The sequence below is a fragment of the Pongo abelii genome, chromosome 23 (assembly GCF_028885655.2).
Source record: "Pongo abelii isolate AG06213 chromosome 23, NHGRI_mPonAbe1-v2.0_pri, whole genome shotgun sequence".
Taxonomy (NCBI): Eukaryota; Metazoa; Chordata; class Mammalia; order Primates; family Hominidae; genus Pongo; species Pongo abelii.
The window spans coordinates 31,054,731-31,063,364 of NC_085929.1; positions in this window are offsets into that span (position 1 = coordinate 31,054,731).

An 8,634-nucleotide genomic window follows, 5' to 3' on the forward strand; every position below is an offset into this window, starting at 1 on the left:
ACTGATCTCTTTCTGACCCTATACTTTTGCTTTTTACAGAATATCATAGAAATGCAAACATAAAGGATATGACCATTTTTTAAATTAAACTTTTTATTTTGAGATAATTGTAGCTTTTCATGCAGTTGTGAGGAATAATACAGAGGGATCCTCAGTACTCCGGCCAGTTCCCTCAAGGGTAGCACCTTGCAGCTACAGTAACAGATCACAGCCAGGAGACTGACATTGATACAGCAAGAAGGGAACACTTCCCTCCCAAACATCCCTCATGTTGCCCTTTCACAGGAACACTCACTTCCCACTGTCCCAAACCCCTCCTTAGCCCCTGGCAACTACTAATTTGGTCTCCACTTGTATAATTTTGTTATTTCAAGAATGTTTGCACATGGAATCATACAGCATGTGACCTCTGGGGACTGGCTTTCTCCCACTCAGCATAGTTTTCTGGGTGTTCCTCCAGGTGGCTCGATTGCAACCTAGTTTGTTCCTTTTTAATGCTGACTAGGAGTCTAAGTATGTAACCTTCTGAGTCTGGCTTCCTGAGTTCAGTGTAACAATGTTGCAGTTCATCCTGGTTACCTTATTGATCAATAGTTTGTTCCCTATTATTGCTGAGCTTGATTCCATTTATGAAGGTTATCACAATGTGTTCAGCCATTCACCAGTTGAATGACAATTGGGCTGCTTCCACGTGTGTGTGTGTGTGTGTGTGTGTGTGTGTGTGTGTTGGTTCAAACCAGATGTTTCTGCTTCTTGCCAATGGTGAATAAAACCAGTATAAATATTTGCAAACAAATTTTTGTTTAAACATAAGTTTTCATTCCATTTGGATAAAAACCTAGGAGTAGAGTTTGCTTGATATGCATAAGCGTATGTTTATTAGAAATTGCCGGCCAGGTGCAGTGGCTCACACCTGTAATTCCAGCACTTTGGGAGGCCGAGGCGGGTGGATCACGAGGTCAGGAGATCGAGACCATCCTGGCTAACACGGTGAAACCCTGTCTCTACTAAAAATATAAAAAATTAGCTGGTCATGGTGGCGGGTGCCCATAGTCCCAGCTACTTGGGAGGCTGAGGCAGGAGAATGGTGTGAACCCGGGAGGCAGAGCTTGCAGTGAGCCGAGATCGCACCACTGCACTCCAGCCTGGGCGACAGAGTGAGACTCCATCTCAAAAAAAAAAAAAAAAGAAAGAAAAATTGCCAAATCGATTTTAGAGGGGAGGCTAGTGGGGGTGGGGAAATAGGGGTAGGGGAGCGTTCCATTAATGAAGCCTCCACCAGCCCAGCTGGAAAATGGGCCTGTATCCAGCACCGAGGTGCCCAAGCCCCATGCCCAGACCTGAGCTACACAGGGTCTCAAGATCACAGTCAGTCAAGGGTCAGAAGTGGCATCTTCTGCTCCAGAAGCTTCTGTTCATGCAGGCCCTACCCCCTCCTCAGGGATCCCCAGGGACTGTTCAAAATGCTAGGTGCAGAGCTATGGCCAACTGTAGGGCACAGCCAGACACTCAGAGCTCAGAGGGACCCAGGGTGAGCAGGATTGGCCAAAGCTGGAAGTGGGTCCCTGCAGGTCACACCCCACCTGCTGCCTCCAAACCTTGGACATTTCAGGGGGGCTTGGCCAGTTACAGGGAGGGAAAGGGAAATGGGGACCCTTTCAATTGCTGCCCTGGGACCCTAAGGTCTTGGGTAGTGACAAGGAACCTGGAAGCACAGCTGCCCCCAAGAGGCCTTCCAGGGTCCCTCCTTCATGGACAGGACTTCAGACTGGACAGTTACTTATCCATTTTTCCATCAATCTGTCCATATATCTGTCCATACACACACACACACCCATCCTTCCACAAGCCCCCTGAAGCCTCCTGGGGCCTGACCTATATAGACCCTCATCTCCTGATGTCCCAGGCAAGGCAGGATCAGCCTAGCCCAGCCCCAGGTGAGACCTGAAGTGTGCCTGCTCATGCACCGTGGGAGAAGGGGGCTGTGGCACTGGGGTCCCCTGGGAATACTTATCCCTGCCCAGTCCAGAGCTCAGGCTGCAGATGAGACCCTCTGTGAAGACGATGAGGGGCAGAGGATACTGGGGATTCCATGTCAGCAAAGGTGGCCTGGGGGCAGTGTCAACCTCAAACAGGCCTGGGAGCTTGAACCAGGGCTGGAGGGCAGAGGGAGGAAGGGCATGCTGGAAGATGGGTGAGAGCAAAGGCACAGGAGTGACCTTAGTGCCCCTTCTCTCAACAGAGATATGGCAGGTGCACATGGGCCCCCACAAAAGCACCTTGAAGGATCATCTCAGAGACCCTAGAACCTGTCTGCCATGCCACCTGCCCTGCCACCCTGCTCACCACCCAGAAATTCCTTCCATTCTGCCATATGGCTGGGCCCTGCACTGGGCCAGGCCTTAATAGGGGCAGGGGACAAGGGAGAGAGGGGGTCTGGGCCCTGAATGGGACACAGGCAATGACTACCTGGTAAAGAAGACTGAATGAGCAGAGGATGCAGGGAGGCAGGTCCAGGGCAGGGCCCTGCGGGGTGCACAGGAGTTCTCTGGGGTGGATGGTAGACCAGGGCTGTGAACACGCACACTGGGCTGGGCCAGCAGGCTGACATGTGCTAAGCCCCAGAGCCCTGCAGAGGGGCAGGAACAGGGCCCAGAGGGAACAAGGCTAAGAACAAAGGCCCTGAATGCCTCAGATCTGGCCAGATCTGCACCTCCTAAAGGCAGCTGTGCCTGTGTTTAGACGCTATTGAGTGGCCTTATTGTCCCTATACCATTTATAAAATATGGGACACGTCTTGTCTGGCTGAGCCACTCATGGATTCTGTGGGGCCCACGGCCAGGATCATGGTCCCATTTAACAGGTAGGATAACTGAGGCCTAGAGCAGTTAAATCCCAAAGAATGAGGCAGAGCCAGCTCAGGGGTGTCCTGACTTTCAGCCCAGAGCCTCTCACTGACAAATGGGGAAACCAAGATCAGGAAAGGAAGGGGCCTGCCCACGCTCACATTGGAGCACACCTGTACAGAGCACACCTGTATGGAACACACTTGTATGGAGGGCGCCCGTATGGAGCACTGCCCTCTGCCAGGCACCAGATATGTTCAGGTGGGGTGACCTCCCTTTACCATTCCCCAACTCTGACCCCATTTCAGGGATGCAGAAAAAAGGCCTCAGAGCAGAATCAGGCCGAGTCAGGGCTACAGAGCCCGATGGCCACCTCTCCCCTGAACGGCTAGGAGGAGGGAAGGCAGCTGGCAAAGGTCTGCAGGAGCCCAGAGCATGTTCTTCCAAGTGGAGTCTCTGCTGTGGGAGCCCCAACCCCAGGGTCAGACAGAAAAGGGGTCCCGCCCAAGCTCAGCCCTCAGCAGCCCTTGACCTTGGGTGGTTTGACTCCCTTCAGTGGGCCTCAGTTTCCTCCTCTGTACAGGGGCATGATAACAACAGTCTCTCCCCAGAGGTTGGTTTTGGGGATTAAACGAGAATACCTAGGGAGTGCCAGGCCCATGGGGACCCTCACCTACCCCCAGCCATTGCTGTTGTCTCCTGGGTTCTTGCCCAGACCTGTGGGTGACACACTGTGTGATCCTGGGCAAGTGCCTTTCCCTCCCTGGGCCCAGCCTTTGCTCTGGTCAAGGAGAAGCTGGGTCAGGGACCTGAGGACCAGCCATTTAGGAAACCAGTAGATTCCTAGGAGAAGGAGTTGGCCAGGGAAGCCTGGAGGGACAGCGAGGTCTGAGGTGAGAGTAGGGTGGGGGCCAGGCCAAGGGATGGGGGTGGGGGATTCACCTTCCCAGCTCTGGTGGCCCTGCCTGCAGCTGGCTGACCGTGGGAATCCCCAGGCTAAGGTTAATCCTAACATTGATCTAAACCAGAACTCAGGGTGACAAGGGAAAAAACTAAGGCAAGAAGAAGCCAAGGCTGCCGCCTGGGATGTGGGACAGGAGAAAAACAAGACAGATGTGGCCAGGGAGAGGGGGAGCATATTTCAGGGCTGCACTGGGTGTTCATGCAGCTCACAGGTGAGGGTGGAACAGCCCTCTCCCTACATCCCACCCGCTCCCAGCCCCAGCCCCCAACCAGGCCTGATGCTGCCCCTTGGCTGCCTTGCCACACCCTGAGCTCCACCTTGGGTCCTGGAGCTCTGGAGGACCTGACTTCAAGGGATTTTACCTACCTCTTCCAGAACCCTCTTTGACTAAGGAAAAGCTGTGCACCCAGAGATGCAGCCTTTTCCCAAGTCTCCAGACTCTTCATCCCATCTCATCCCCAGCTTAGTGCCTGGTGCATACACGATTCCCAACCAACAGTTTATCTGTTTGTTTATGTACTTTTCTTTTCTTTTTTCCTTTTTTTTTGACACAGGGTCTCCTTCTGTCACCCAGGCTGGAGTGCATTGGTGTGATCATGGCTCACTGCAGCCTTGACCTCCAGGGCTCAATAGATGCACTGGCCTTAGCTTCCTGAGTAGCCGCATAGCTGCGCCTATAGGTGACCAGCTAATTTTACGTTTTGTTTTGTTGTGTTGTGTTGTAGAGACTGGGTTTCCTCATGTTGCCCAGGCTGGTCTCAAACTTCGGGGTTCACACACTTCACCTGCCTTGGCCTCCCAAATTCTGGAATTATAGGTGTAAGCCACTGTGTCCAGCCAACAGTTTAAATGAGGGAGGGATGGAGGGAGGGAGGAAGGAAAGAAGGAAGGAGGCAAGGCAGGAAGGAAAAGAAAGATGGGTCAGTCAATGAAAGTTATTACAAGAGACAAAGAAGGACATTATATATTGATAAATAAGTTACTTCATCAAGAAGATTTAACAATTAGTACATGTGCATCTAACCACAGAACCCCCAAGTATAGGAAGTAGTGACTGATGGAATTGAAGAGAGAAACAGACAGCTTCGCAGTAATAGTTGCGATACTATACTGTGAATACTGGCTAGAACAATGAGACATAATATCAATACGGAAGTGGAGGACTTGAAAAACTATAAATCAGCTAGACCTGACAACATCTACAACAGACTCACAGAATACAGATTCTTCCCAAGCACACATGGAATGTTCTCTGGAATATACCTTGTATTAGACCATGAAACAAATCTCATTGATTTAAAAGCACTAAAATCAAAGTATCTTCTCTGCAATAGAATGAAGATAGAACTCAATAACAAAGGAAATCTGAATTCAGGAATATATAAAAATTTAAACACACTCCTAAACAATCAAAGCAGAAATTACAAATGATGTTCAAAAATTCTTTGAGATAAATGAAAATGGAAACAAAGCACACCAAACTTGTAGGAGGCTGTGAGACCAGTGCTCAGAAGAAAATGTAGAGCGGGGAGGCCACAGTGGGAAGATGGCAGGAGGCCAGGAGTTTAAACCAGCCTGGGGGACAAAATGAGACCCCATTTGCACAAATAAAAATAAACAGGTGGGTGCCATGTACCTGTGGTCACAACTACTTGTGAAGCTGAGGTTGGAGGGTTCTTGAGTCCAGTAGATCAAGGCTACAGTGAGCTGTGATCGTGTCACTGCACTCCAGCCTGGATGCGAGACTCTGTCAAAAGGGGAAGGGGAAGAGGAAGGGGACAACCTTTGAACTGCACCACTGAGGTTGGACCCGGGGAGCACTGGCCTCACAGGAAAGAGAAGAGGTGCTAGATGGAATCAGACTTTCAGAAAAGGGAGAAAGGAGATGAAGGGAAACAGGGAGAAATGACTAGAACCCACTGTGGAAGACTCTGTGTGCAGCAAAAATGACGTAATGGGATAATGAAGGGACAGTTTCTATCTCCTACAGAGCAGGAGTGCCCCTGAGAGCTCTGGTGAGAGGACAGGCTGTGGGTTCCTGGGATTTCAGACATTTGGAGCGGGAATGCAGGGATGTAAGATGGTGTGTTTTCCAGTCCCCTGGCCAGCAATGATTCTTCTCAGTTATGAACATCCCCCGTGGAGAGTCCTAGGGTCTTCCTGTCTGAGTCAAATTGTCCTCTCAGTTCCTCCTCCCTAGATCTCTTTAGAATTATTTCCTGGCTTAGGGTTTCCTGAGAGTGGAGGAGAAGGAGCTATGGATGCCCCCCTTCCTCCCTCACCATGGTTGGAAGTCTGGCCAAGGCCACTTCATTAATGGACAGGGGACCTTTCCCATTTCCTCAGGGGCAGCCTCCTGAGTTGGTCTGACCCCCAGAACTTTCCACACCACCTGCACATGGAAAATATGCGTCTGTTTATTGATTTATGAAGCCACCTAGAAAGATTAGCTATAAACAATGTGTTTATTTAATTTTAGGATATATTTTCAGAGGCAACTAGGCAGAAAGGTGAACTTTTCCATCACTTAGACCTCGAGTCAGCAGCTCATGCAGCAGTGATTGCTCGGGTGACTCTGAGTGACCTCTTCTACCTCTAGAGCTGACGTTTCTGGTTAGGCTAAATGGAGGAAATAAAAATTCTCCGAACATTTCATTAAGATTCACTGGGAAACAGTACCCTGAGTGCTTAGAGCTGCACTCTTCACACAGAAGACACAGTAAGGGTTAGGGAACCTTCTCAGGGGATGAATACACACAAATTTTCACCACAGCAACCAAGAGCTTATATTGGGAATCTGATTCCAGCTTCTTGGGAAGCTGGAAAATCCAAAACCAATCTCATTAAACTATTTCATCTACTCATTGGAGGGGCCCCAGTTCTTATAAAACTTCCAGCCCTTCCTTCTCTCCCTCTCCTCACCCTCCACACACAGGACAGGGCTGGGCACACAGAGGAAGGACACTGAGGACCTGGGTGGTGGAGACACTGACTTTCCTCTCTTCTCACCCATGGTGGGCTCTGCTTATCCTCATCTTTTCTTCCCCAGTTAGGGTTCCCTGGGAGCCCGCGAGTTGTCTGGGGACCTCATCAACATTCGAACAAATGCCTCAGACTCTGCTCACCTCTTTCAAAGGGGCTCCTCCCTCTGAGCCTGCAATGTCTCTGTGATTGGGAGGTGTCACCTCCAGGCCCTGAAACCACAGTGGCCCAGGTCTGAGGTTCCTCTGTGAGCTTTGGAGATGAACGAAGCCTCTGCTTTAACAGGAATAGATCCTGTTTATCAAAGCATGTAAAGGCCAGATATTCCTTTCTCTGTTAGGGGTCCTGAATAGTTATTTCAGAGTGGATGAATGACTGTCACATCCTCAGTGGCCCTGCCACTCTGACAGATGAGTAGTCACTTGTCATACATCTTGTTCACTTGAACTTCAACAATGACTAAAAATACAAAAAATTAGCCAGGCGTGGTGGCGGGCACCTGTAGTCCCAGCTACTTGGGAGGCTGAGGCAGAAGAATGGCATGAACCCAGGAGGTGGAGCTTGCAGTGAGCTGTGATCGCACCACTGCACTCCAGCCTGGATGACAGAGTGAGACTCCGTCTCAAAAAAAAAAAAAATCTATTTCTGATTTGAAATGGAAATAACAAAAAGTACATTTACTATCATTTCAACCATGAGTTAAGCAATTACAGAAGAAATCTACGACATTGGGGAAAAATAATCTGCATACAATAGCACCTTCCTCCTGATTTTAATGTGAACCACCACCAGCTGTTTTAAGACTATCTCTCATTTAACTGAATAAGAGGTCAGCAGCAAGGTTACTGAGTTACCGATGTTTTCCACCGTAATTCATTTTAATGTATAATTTATTTTACCATGAATGTAAAAAGTGTGTTTTTCTCCTTTATATGTCATATTTTAATAACAAATTGAATTTTTAAAAAATGCAGCCAGGTGCAGTGGCTCACGCCTGTAATCTCAGCATTTTGGGAGCCCAAGGCGGGAGGATCACCTGAGGTCAAGGGTTCGAGACCAGCCTGGCCAACATGGTGAACCCTCGTCTCTACTTAAAATACAAAAAAAAATTAACCGGGCATGGTGGCACACGCCTGTGGTCCCAGCTACTCAGGGAGGCTGAGATAGGAGAATCACTTGAACCCAGGAGGCAGAGGTTGCAGTGAGCCAAGATCAGGCCCCTCCCTGCACTCCAACCTGGGCGAGAGAGGGAGACTCCGCCTCAAAAAAAAAAAAGGCATCATCCTGCTTTGACAAGAGATGGAAGTCTGTTCTTCAGGATTTCTAGGAGTGGGAATCTTATTGTCTTCTGTAAAACTCCACTGGGGCAGGCATCAGAATCGAGGAGTGACCTTGAACCCCTGGAATCTTTTTGACTATGTGAACTAAAACATGATAAGAAGCTGTCATTTTAACCCCCACAGTGACAGTTTCCCCACAACTGAATTCTAATCTTGAGTGACGCACTTCCCAGAATGTTCTGGAGAAGGCCTGGTGCCATCCCCGCTGCAGTCCCTGGAGGGAGAGCAGGGGGTCTCCTTTGGGCAGCCGTGGAGTCTCTGGGGCAAGAGGGAGCTTCCCGGGGGGAGGATGACAGGTATGCTCATTTGCAGACTGGACACAATTCCTTACTGTAGGCTGCCCTCTGGATGTGAATTCCAGATGCACGGGTAATTTAGCAGCAGAAATTCCTCTAAGATTATGTCTGTGTATAGTTGTGTTGGTTTGAAAAGTGTTTTGGTCATTTGAGTCTTCATACTTAGTAAACAAAAATAAACTGGGAAAAAATTCTGAATTTGCAAA